Raw genomic sequence first — 12,661 nt, 5'->3', positions numbered from 1 at the left:
CTTCAAAACTGTTTCACGAATAGATTAACATACTATATATCCATAATATTTCGATATACTTTCTTTTTACTTTATACAATAATATTATTGTTAAATTTAATAAAATAATAATAATCGTTAAATTATTTTCTGATCCAATCTATCAATAATGGAACAATACAATATTATAGTCATATTACAGTATATTGAAGTAAATAAGCGTAAAAAAGAAATTTTCCAGAAAATTAATTTATAATCAAAAATATCCACTTCAATGATCCATAAAATCCTCTCACAATTTACAGCCTGTTAATTTATATTTTAAGAAATCAATCAGAATTCATACAATTCACTGACACGCAAATTTTCTCGCGAAAACGTCAGCAGGTCAACACGATTGGATGACTGGTTACATTCCAATTAAAATCTCCGGTTATCATACAATCAATTAACATAACTCATACACGGGCATCCATAACGACGAGCGGGAAGGGAACAAAAAGCTTCTTAACCAAAGAGCGGCCGATGCATAAAACCGGGCGGCGCGGCGCGCTGTTACGCGCGAGCTTGCCAAGGAGCAGAGGCGTTAAGGCGAGGACAAGAAGAAGGGAACGCAAACGGTGAAGAAATAAATGAGAAGAGGGACGGACCGGTAGAGTGGCACCATTTTACTGTCGCGCGCTCCCGCTCGTTACGAATGCCCGACCAAACAGAAAGAAAACGAGCGGAACCTGTGCGCTCACCGATGGCGCGGATTCGAGCCACGAGAGGAGGATTGATGTCTTCTTTTCGTCTCGCCGGTAAAACCAGCGCGCGTCACATGCGCCAACTGAGTATACACCGCATCGGAGAACAGATACCGCTGATTAGCATAAAGGGAAAAATGATTTTACGCTTCGTAGACTGATTGTGAAATTGTGCGCGTTTTGAAAATTAGGTATGAAATAACAATTATTTTTGAAAATTTCTTGAGAAATTTTATAATTTTCAATTTCTTATTTAGAATAAAATATATATAGAAATATTGTAATTTCGAAAAATAGAAATCTAGAGATTTATTTTATTATATAAATATTTTTTTTTATTTTAATCTTGAGATAAAAAATTAGTATTTAGAAAACAATGATAATTAGTAATTGCATAAAATCTTCAAAAGTTTAATATTAATAAGAAGATAAATTTCGGATTCTAATAAAAGAATTTCTTGTTTTTGAATTGTAAAAAATTATCAATTTATAATAATTTTTAAATATTCTATAAATAATTAAATTAAAATGAAATATATTTTTACAGTTGTGAATTTGTCATAAAAAAGAAAGTAAATTAGACGTATTTCAATTTTCAAGAAACCATTAAAGAAAAGTAATATTTGCACAAAATTTTATATTAAGTAAGTAAATTTATTAAATCTATTTACTATCTGTTTGTTTTCATTTTGTATAAATTAATATAATTTATAATTAATGTATAAATTAGAGAATAAGGAATAAATCTAAAATTTTATCTAAAATTTTCTTGTATTACTGATATATTCTCAATTTATAAATTTAAATATAAATTTTGCAATATATTTTTATTTTCTATAAAATATTTGGAAAATATAATTTGATTTTTTATTTCTCAAGAAATAAAAAATTAGAAAGAAGTCGTTAATTTAAAATAAATATTTTGAAGTTAAGAATAATTTTATTTATGTTTTTTTTAAGAATGTAAAATAATAAATATTTGATGTTGAATATTTATTAATTAATTAAAAGAAATTATATTTAATTGTATTTAAAATTGACTAAAATAATTTCAAATATATATTTGTTTTTAGGAAGATGATTAATAAGTATTTGAAAATTAAAGAAAATTTTTTTGTTATTATATTGTTAGTTATGTTTTTCTTTTCTTTTTTTTTTTTTTTTTTTAATAGGAAATAGAATAACTAATCTAGAAAGAGTTTGTGATTGAATATTGATTAAAAAGGATTATTAAATATTGAAAATCAATTTGAGATGTGAATATTTTGAATATTTATTTTTGTGAATTTAAAGATTTAATGAATATTTGGAAGTTAGGAAGAATTTTGTTTGTAATATTCACACTTTTTTAATAGAATAGAAAAAAATAATTTAATATTAGATATTAATTAAAAAGAAAAAATATTTTTAATTTTTTCAGAGAAAATTGTTTTTATATATTTTTTTCGTTTGATTTTTATTTTTTTTTTTTCATTTTTTGAATAAGAAAAATTTTTCTTGTCAATAACTCTTGTCAATATCAATAACTTTTTGATAAAAAAATAATTATTTGATTACTGAGTTCTAATGAAAAGCTATACATATTATTATATATAAAAATATATTTTCAAGATTTATAATATACAAATAAATATATTACAATTTATATTAATATTCTTAGAATAAAATAAATATATATTATAATTATGAAATAAAATTTATATTTCTGTTTTATATTTTATTAAAAATATACTTTATAAAAAAATTATTATTATTATTAAATTATATTAGATTATTATTATTAAATTATATATTTTCAAATCCTGCTTTAAATTTATTTTAATATATTTTTTGTTTAACATATCAATTGCTAATTATAAATAGGTATATCTATTAATAATGATTATAATTGGCATTATTAATAATGATCAATATAAATATAAATATAAATAAAAACTTTACATCGAATGTTTTATTTTAATGATTGAATTGCAAATTGAATTTCAAAATAAAATTTATAATAAAAAAAAACTAATCAATTTATGTTTCATTGAAACGTAATAGACATAAAAGCTTTCCTTATCAATAATTATTTAACATTTTTTATTATTTATCAACAATCTTAAAATAAATCCAAGAAAAATATATTCGTCTCGATATTTATTATTTTTATTACTTCCTTAGTTCCTTAGCGACAGAATGACCAATAAAATGACAAAGAGAGACGACACAAATGAACGATTCGTTCCCGTCATAAAATGATAAAGTAATATTAATGTAAATAAGTCCATGATGCGATTCGAAATATTTTTCAAATGTTGATTATCAATAAACTGTGGATTTTTATGCAAACATAATATTTTTCATATTACTTTTTTTCATGTTTTAAAAATTAAAGAAGAAATTGCATTTTATAAACAATATAATTTATAAATAAAATAAAGAAATTTTGAAATATTATTATAATAATAAGGAGTCTCTATTTTTTTTTCGTTTTTAAGTAAACTACATTATTAAAAAATTTTAATTGATTTGTTTATAAGTTACATTATTTGTAAATTGCAATTTTTTTCTTTAATCTTCTTATTTATAAAATATTTTTGTATTTTATAATGATATACTTAATCTAATAAAAAATGATATATAATTAGTAAATTTTTAATTTTCCAAATATTTTTAATATTTTTTTGTTACAATTATTCTTAAATTTTTCTTATTTAATGAAAAAATGATAAAATAATTAAATTGATTAATTTTTTATACTTTTTCTATATTATACATTAGTCGATAATATTTTCATAATCCATAATTATAATCTCTTAATCTGTATCTCCATTTTTTTACAATACATATTTTTAATAAATATGTAGATAAATATGTAGATATTTTTAATAAATTTTTGCTTCTCAAACTTTTTTATGTTCAAATTATCATATCTATATCGTATATTTTATGAAATATAACAATATAAAAATATAATTAACATATTAATAATTACGTATATATTTTTTAGATATTTATTAATGTTTTAATAATAAATACAAATATTATAATTGTTTTTTAATTTATTCTATACAGTTTTAAGAAATATATATATTATTTATTTATTAAAATTAATTGATTATATTAAATAAATTTATATAAAGTAGAATTATTAATATTTTGTAAATATCTACATTTTGTAAATATCACATATTTTAATATTTTTTTATATATTACATATTAGTTAAATATCGGAATTTCTTTTGCTAAAAATTTACAGTCTAATTATCAGATATCAGATGCATTTCAGGTTTATTTTCTTGCACGTGTCATGTTTGGCATTCGTGTATGCAAGTTGGCACAAAATAAGCCATCAATATTAATGAGCAACCTGAAAAATCAACCATGTATTCTCACCATGGATATCAAACTGAACGATTTAAACGATCGTTTCCTTCATACGTGATCATCAGCGATTTTTTCATAGATGCTAATTATTATGATTGTCAGTCTCGTAAATGTATCTTTTGTATTTTTTTGAAATCGAGTTCGATTTGTAATTAGTACGTAATTTTTTAAACATTATTTCGAAAGAGATGATCCAATTCTTTATTTTTCTAAAGAAATAGAAATTATTTTTTTGAAAAATATAAATAATATTTAATGAAATTTAATTCTAATTTTGATGTCCATTAAATATCATCATTGAAAATTGACAATAATGCTATTTATATACGAACAACAATAAATTGAAAATAGAATACAATAATTCTTAATTTTTATTCATTTAATAATTTATACAATTGTTATTAATATTATTAACAAAATTTAAAAAAAAAGAAAAATATCAACATTCACTTTTAAATTTTTAAAAAGAGAGGATATTATTAACATAGGTAAAAACTTTTAATATAAAATATTATTAATATTAAATTATCATATAAGATTTACAATATAATAATATGATTCTTTTTACTTTGTTAATCATTTGTTCATCAATTTTGAAATTTACTATTTTCCTTTAAAATAAAACTTGAATCCTAACAAAATCCATAAATCTCGAAACTCAATTATCAGATATTATTCGCACAAAGATCTAATAATATAAAATCATTTTAATTATATAAAAAAAACCTTCTTATCTAAAAAAAAAATACATAATTTTTTCACGAAAAAATTGTCTTGTTCTAATTTACATTTAAAAATAACTATGTTGCTGTATCTTGCACACACCTCAATAATTTCACCCCGATAAAGGCAAAAAGAAGAAAAAGAAAAAAATAACACAATCCCAATTATAAATCGGTTGCAACTCAAAACAACTGGAAGCAAGCCCGAAAGCAAATCCACCCAAATAGCTACATCGGGACACTTAACGTTCGTCCGCCTCTCATAATCTGTACTAGCGAGATCGAGGATGTTTACAATGTTGTATCACGACCAGTAAATGCCTATAATTACTTTGTTACCATCACGACGAAATTAAACGTGTTCGAAACCCTACCGAGCTTGGTTCTCCCCTCCCTTTCCTTCCTTCCCCGTTCACGTGACAACGGGCTCTATGTCTTCTTTCCATCGCGTCGACGAATTACCGTGGAACGGATCATTCCGGTAATACCGTATTACCATTACTATCGCTATCGTTAATTCGTCGTTGAACATGATATATATATACAGGTATACGCGTTGGCTGACGCGCGCCGTTTTGCGTATATAATCGATAACAATTTTCCCCCAAAGCCACACGTATAAGCATGGGATAGTCCATGGATTCCCAACTTGTCGATCAAGATTTTCAAATTTTTCAATCTTAATATATATAAGCTATAGAGCATATATTATTGTAATATAGTTACATTTGTCATGAAGAGAAAATGCATTAAAGATTTATTTTTAATTTAATTTATTTTATATTCCATTAAATATAATCTTAATTCATATTTCAAAAGAGATTATTTTTATTTCATTTTAAAAAATAAATTTTTTATGTAATTATGAAAAGGAAAAGAATTCCAGATTATTATTAAAAAGAAATCGTGCTTTGCAAGAAGGTTGAAAAATATTGTGATAATAAACCATGAATTTTGATATCTTTCAACTTTTTAACTTTTAATTTTTTAAAAAAATACGTATATATATATTAATATTTACCATATAATAATTAAGTCAATTTAATCGATTATATTTCTATTGCTAATAATAATGATAATTAAATCATGATAATTGATTAGATTAAGTTTTTTACTGCTACGAATCAGTTGATTTAGCAATTATATTCCTTCGAATAAAGATTCATATATGTAATATTAATATATAATATAATATGTAATATATAATATTAATATTAGAAAATAAATATATGTAATATTAGAAAAAAAAATCTTTTGTAAATATTATGAAAATAATTATTTCTAATATTGTTAATTAATAATTAACATTGGTTGATAACTAATATTTTAAAAAAAATTGTAAATATTGTAAAGAAAAACTATAAAATATTCAAAATTTATTTAGAGAAAATCAAAAAGAAAATAATTCTTTTAATGAACCAAAACTTTTATTTATTTAAGATTTTGTTATAGTTTTTGTTTCTGTTATAATAATAGAATGTTAATATATTTGTTTTGGGATATTTTTTGAGGATTAGTTTCAAAAATCAAAACAAATATAAAAATTTGTAAAAATTTCGCATGAAACTTATTTATTAAAATTATAATCAAATTTAAATTGTAACTGTTTAAGTAATGTAATTGTTTCATTTTAGATGAAATGAAAGAAACAGAATGCAATAATGCAACAAAAATAAAGTAATCTCATCCAAATTTCAATTGCTTATTTAATAAATTTATTGATAATTTATTAAATAAACCTTAAATTATATTTTTGTATACCAATTTTTATATTTTGTTTCTCTAGAAGCGATTTTTCAAAAATAATATATACTTCTATACATGTTATTTTATTATTTTTCAAGCTTTGATTGTAATATAAATAAATTTAAAACGTGATATTTAATGTTTCTATTTGCAATTTATGCTTCCAAACTTTCAAAATACATGTCAATGCATTTTACATATCATGCTAGATCTTCAATTTAATTTTCATAACTCTCTAAACTTTGATTCATTTCCATTAATCGTATTAAAAATGCATTTTTATTTGATTATGAAAAAGGAAAAATAGTCGCAAGTTATATATCTATCATAAAATAAAGATGGTGTTCAAAAAAAAATGAGAAACACTGGAATAAATTAGATAGATTAGTACAATTAACTATCCGTGCAAGCGCATGTTATCGCATATCGTTTGATATTTGCTATGAATCTCACCATCGATCGTGAGCTAAATAAAGATTTTTCCCTAAAAATAATTATTATTCCAATCTCTCGAATCACCCTTGTTCCCTTGTCCGCAAATATAGAACATGTAATGCGTAATTAACGCATCGTTTATAATTTGACGCGAAACATAAACTGAGAAAGATTTAACCTATTCGTGTTATAAGAAAAACTGAAAAATATTCCCTTATTATTAAAGAGAAGTTTTTTTAATGGTATTTAATTACTAACGAATGAACAAGATCAAATAGGTGAATCAAACTGATTAGATATTACTATCATTTTATGATAAGAATTGTACTACTAAAAATTACTAAAATGCGATTTTCCTTAGGACGGTTTATAATCAGCTACGGATTCAAACATACATTTTTTTTAAACAAAATATTTTTTATATTTTTTTCCTTTTTTTCATATTTAAAATTTATTAGATATTTAAATATCCATTATATAATTGTAAGAGAGATTAGGAAGAATTGATACATTGGAGATTTGATACATTTTTATATTTTCCATTTAAATATAAAAAAGAAGTGCGCTTCAGTATAGAATGATCCATGTAGATCACATTAGGCTATTATATTGTTTTAAGTAATTTTAAAATTTATTAATTTAAAACTATTTTATTAAATATTATTTATATTAAAATATTAAAATATAATATTAAAATATTTATTAAATATTTTTTTTTACTTTATTTATATAAAATTTTTATCATTGGATATTAATTTTTTATGAAATATCATTAATTTTACATGAAAATTAATATTACACATTCAAAATTACACATACGTGTCAATACATCTTGTTGCTTTCAATTTAAAATTAAAAATTGTAAGATTAAAATTATTGTTTTATTATTGTTTATTATTATTTATTATAATTTATTATTAATTCTAAGTTTGAAAAGGTGTAAGATATACAATGAAGAGAAATTTGATACATACATTATATCTTCTTATATCTAAAAGAATTTAACTTTATATAATTTGTAATAGATATTCTCTAGTAAACAAATTATGATAGAAAATTGTATATTTTAATAAATGTCGTTTAAATGGAAGTCTAATGGAAGTTTAAATGGATTATCAAATCAATCATCTATCATTAAAATGCTATATATTGGAAATTATTAATGAAAATAAACTAATAAGAATAATGATAAAAAAATACAAAATCGATAAAATAACATTATCTAGATGCATAATTAAATATAAAAATAACAAAAATAATTTTTTATCTAAATTTCATTATATTACAAATATTGAGAATGATTTAATGATAATTTGAGAATGATTTACAATATTTATTAATGAAAAAGAAAAATTACTTGCAAAATACTTATTAATTTTAATTATTATAGCAAATTTTAATTATTTTCTTTATTACGTTATATGTATTAATGTTAACATTATATATTTTGATAATGACATTGATATTGTATACATAATATAAATGAATATGAACATGCAATTTATTATGTATTATATGTATATATTAAAAAGATTTTTTGCAATTCTTTATATCACGTTTGAAATCAAATGAGCATTGGATTTAATGTCAAATATATTCCAAATGATGCCACGCACAATGTGCTGTAAGCATTCGAACAAAAATTGTAAAATATGTGAAGTAAACTATTTTATTTTTACATATCATAGAATTATGTATCAACTTTCTTAGAGATTGAGATGTTTTCAAACATTTTTCATTATTTAAATATATTTTTTATTTAAATTTAAAAAATTTATATTTGTTTTTATTAAAGAATAAAATATTGAATATAAATATGCAAAAAAATCATTAAAATATTATTTAGTTTCTTTTATTTATATAATTTTTTTTCAAAAATATATCAATTCTTTTTAGTCTTCTCTCTATATAACATAATGTAATAGTATATATTTATGATCTTTATACAATATTTTCCATGTAGTTTCCAGAAATTTTTATTTAAGATCATAGTAAATATTGAATCTCAAATAAATTATATAATTCTTTATTCTCGTCAATCTATTTAAACAATTTGTGAATGACAAAAATGAAAAAGTTTATATATAATATTTATCATATATTAGGATTTTTCTTCTTAACCAAATCTTTGTATCTAATTTGTATTGAACCTCAATTTTACTTTTTAATAATTTTACATGATCATAAATCGATTTTCTATTAAAATTTCACATATAAAGAAGTACAGATGATATAGATATATTTTGTATAATCGGCGTATAATCTCATTTAAGTAGGAAATAATTAAGAAAATAAAACGTGAAAATTCGAATAATAAAATTAAATCGCGATAATAAAAATATTTTCAAAACGATAGCTTACGGGAAAAGAAAATTAACAGAGCATCGCTTCCGGTACCGTTAAAAGCGTAAATCCAAAGAATCATCAAAAGGCGGTAAGAAAACAAAAGAATGCAAAGCAAGTGGCCATTTATATTTCCCCGTTAAAAATCATCGCCTATAAAGCACGGTCATAAAGCAGCATTTCTCGCGGTAATTAGCGCGAAAGTATCGGCGCACCTATGACAGTAAATTCGATCCCGTGGATGGTAAAAGGTGGAAAAAGAAATAAAATGAAGTGGAAAAGGGAAACAGGTCCTGCAAGTATTTTGCAAAAGAATTTTTAAAAATTGCTTAAATTATGACACTCAAATTAAAGATGTGTACAATGAAATCTTCGATCTTCAAATATCAGATTAAATTGTACATCTATTATATACAGGCTGTTATTATATTTATAAAGGGTTGATTCTAAGTGAGTTAAAACAAATATAAAAATATTGATTGAGGTTTATTTATTAAATTATAAATAATTGTAGTTCGCGTTAAATAAAGCTAAACATAAATAGAGCAAAACTACTCTTTGTCACACTGTCATATCGTTCATTCTATCTCTGTTCATTCGCTTCATCTAACGTAAACATAATATATATTTCAAGCTTAACAATATTTAAATTGAATTTGCTAAATATTACAAATAATTAAAATTAAAATTATTACAAAAATTGCAAATAAAAATAGACTATAGACGAGCGATATAAGATAGAATGATCTCATTCTTTTTTTTATTTTCAATTATAATATTTTCTTAATTTTGCATGATAAAATTATTAATATTTAAAAATGAACAAAGAACAATCTTCAATTTTAAATTAAAAATTATAATAAAATGATAATATTTCTTTTTGTTTTAAATTTAAATCAAATATAATAAAAAATATTATTTGATAAAAATAAAAATAAATTATTATAAATTATTGAACAAAAATTTATAAAACCAATAAAAATAATCATTTTTAAATTATAAAAATTTGCTCAAATTCAAATTTAAGTCTAAATATTACTACATAATTTTTATTCGTTATTAGAAATTATAAATAGCATAAAAAGATTTTGTTCTTTATGAAACGAAAAAAAAATAATTTTGTTTTGTTTCATCCTAATCCATAATTCTTCTTAGTCCTCTGTACTGAAACTAATTAACCAGTGATCAAGGGCCCAACGTCCCTGATCGAGCGTCCCAACGATCCTCGTTATTCACTCTTCCGATTCTTCCTCCTTACCTCTCAGTTTATTTCCTTTCTTGTCCCGCTTTTAATTCATTTCCTATCCCTTTTTCACAACAATTCCTTTTTCCTCCATGTGTCTACTTATATATCCCACTCGTTCTCCACCTCGTACACTCAGAGAACTTCGATTTCTTAATTAGCGGTGGACATCCTGGCTGACAGATCGCAAACCCGTTTCTTTCTCCTCCTGCCAGCTGCACGGTTCGCCACCTCTTGGATATTCCGGCGTGTACCTTTTTGTCGGCCGTGTTAAGCGTATCTACCCTCGGGATAACGAATTACCTCTGATCCCCGCGCCGAGTAAATCCGTCTTTCGGGCACACGCGAACCGGCTACTTTACAGAGCAGAGGGTATACGGGGCGTTAGTAGCCGGTGGTATTTAGTATTATCGGGGATTGCGTGACGTTGCGCATCGTGGAAATATGCTAAGTGCGCGATGGTTTTACATTTAGCGCGCACGCCCTCTATATAAAAAAAAGATAAAGATTTCAAATATGGAACTTTTTCTACTTATGATAAACTGTGAAATCTTTTTAAAAAAAATTTCCGTGCTGTGAGTTCCAATGAGATAAAAATAAGTTGAAATAGTATTATAATTAATCCGTTATTCGAATCTTCATTATCGATAATATTCGAATGTTCTAGTAATCGAACATTCTATTATCTGAATTATGCACTATCTATATTCTCAATAATGGTAAACAATCGTTTTTTAATTTTAATTTTAAAGAGACGCAAATTTAATTTAAAATTGATGTTGGACATGTTCACATGGTATATACAATAAAATCGAAACGTAAACGTGTTTAATGTTAACTATTGACACGAAATTGGAAATTACTTAAGAAATTAGAAAGCGGTGAGAATAGTAAAAAATATGCAAAAATATCTATATAATATTGGAAAATCCATAATCATCGGCATTAAAAAAATAGAAGGATGAAATTGAAAATTATTTACAAGGCATCTTGTATTCGAATATCCAAAAAAGGATTTTATCTGCCTACTAATTCAAATAACAGAAGCCCTATAATATAAAAATGAAAATTTTTCTATTATAGGAATAGATATTTCATTAATATTAAAATAATTGTAATAAATATTGAATATTATTTTTTACACTATATTTAAATAATATTAAATTAATATTTAATTAAAATAATATTTAATTAATATTAAATAATATTTAAATAATATTATTAAAAATATTGAATAATACTTATCATATCTTTTATTCTACATAATATAATAATATTGGTCAAAAGAATTTTTGGTTTGATAAAAATTGTATAAAAAAATAAATTGTATAAAAATTCTTCATATGTTTTTTCATTAAGTACATTTGTTTTTTTAAATATTGTAGAACTTTTAGTATTCAAAATAATAAAAAGATATTATAATTCTAATTAAAATAAATCTATTAATAGAATATTTACATATTATACATATTACAATACTTGCACATTCTTGTAACTATTATTATATTTAAAAAAATAATGCAAAAATAATTATAAGATATAATGAATATGATAAATGAAATATTTTTTTTAATTATTTATGGAATCCATATCTTTACTGCATATCATATGAACTTTTTAAAATATTGAATATTGATTATATTCTATTTATTTTTTAATAATCATTTTCATTTTTTTTTCCTCAATGCCATAGATTAAAATGAGATCATATTTTTACTTTATCGCAATTTTTACTTTCATCGCAATCTTCTTATTAATTATGAAAATTTAAATCCGTATTAAACTAATATAAAAAATAACAAAATATAATATTCGAATAGTAAATCTTCGAATATTAAAGATTCCATTATTAAAAATTAAAAAAACTTTCTAGATTTTAAAGAAAACTTTATTTATTTAAAACAATAACTAAAATATAATATTGTATATAATTAAAATATAAATTAAAATAAGAAATTACAATTAATTATGATAACAAGCAAAATTCTAATTATATTTATAAAATTAATTTTTCTTTATTTCAAAAATCAATCATTCTTCTACTCTATACAATATTAAAAAATTATCAATATTAAAAC

At 22.0% G+C, this 12,661-nt stretch overlaps 1 protein-coding gene across 1 annotated transcript in view; it reads left to right on the top strand.

The window, feature by feature from the left end:
• The first annotated feature begins 285 nt into the window (after positions 1-285).
• Positions 286-12,661, top strand: part of LOC108001314 (paired box pox-neuro protein) — a 90,099-nt gene continuing 77,723 nt past the window's right edge. The window contains exons 1-2 of the mRNA XM_062075737.1: positions 286-916; positions 1,273-1,369. The gene's annotated coding sequence lies outside the window, so the exon portion shown is untranslated. The remainder of the gene's footprint in view (positions 917-1,272; positions 1,370-12,661) is intronic.

The sequence above is a fragment of the Apis cerana genome, linkage group LG5 (assembly GCF_029169275.1).
Source record: "Apis cerana isolate GH-2021 linkage group LG5, AcerK_1.0, whole genome shotgun sequence".
In the NCBI taxonomy this organism is placed as follows: Eukaryota; Metazoa; Arthropoda; class Insecta; order Hymenoptera; family Apidae; genus Apis; species Apis cerana.
The sequence above is the reverse complement of the archived record's forward strand: the minus strand, read 5'-3'. Positions and strand labels throughout refer to the sequence as shown.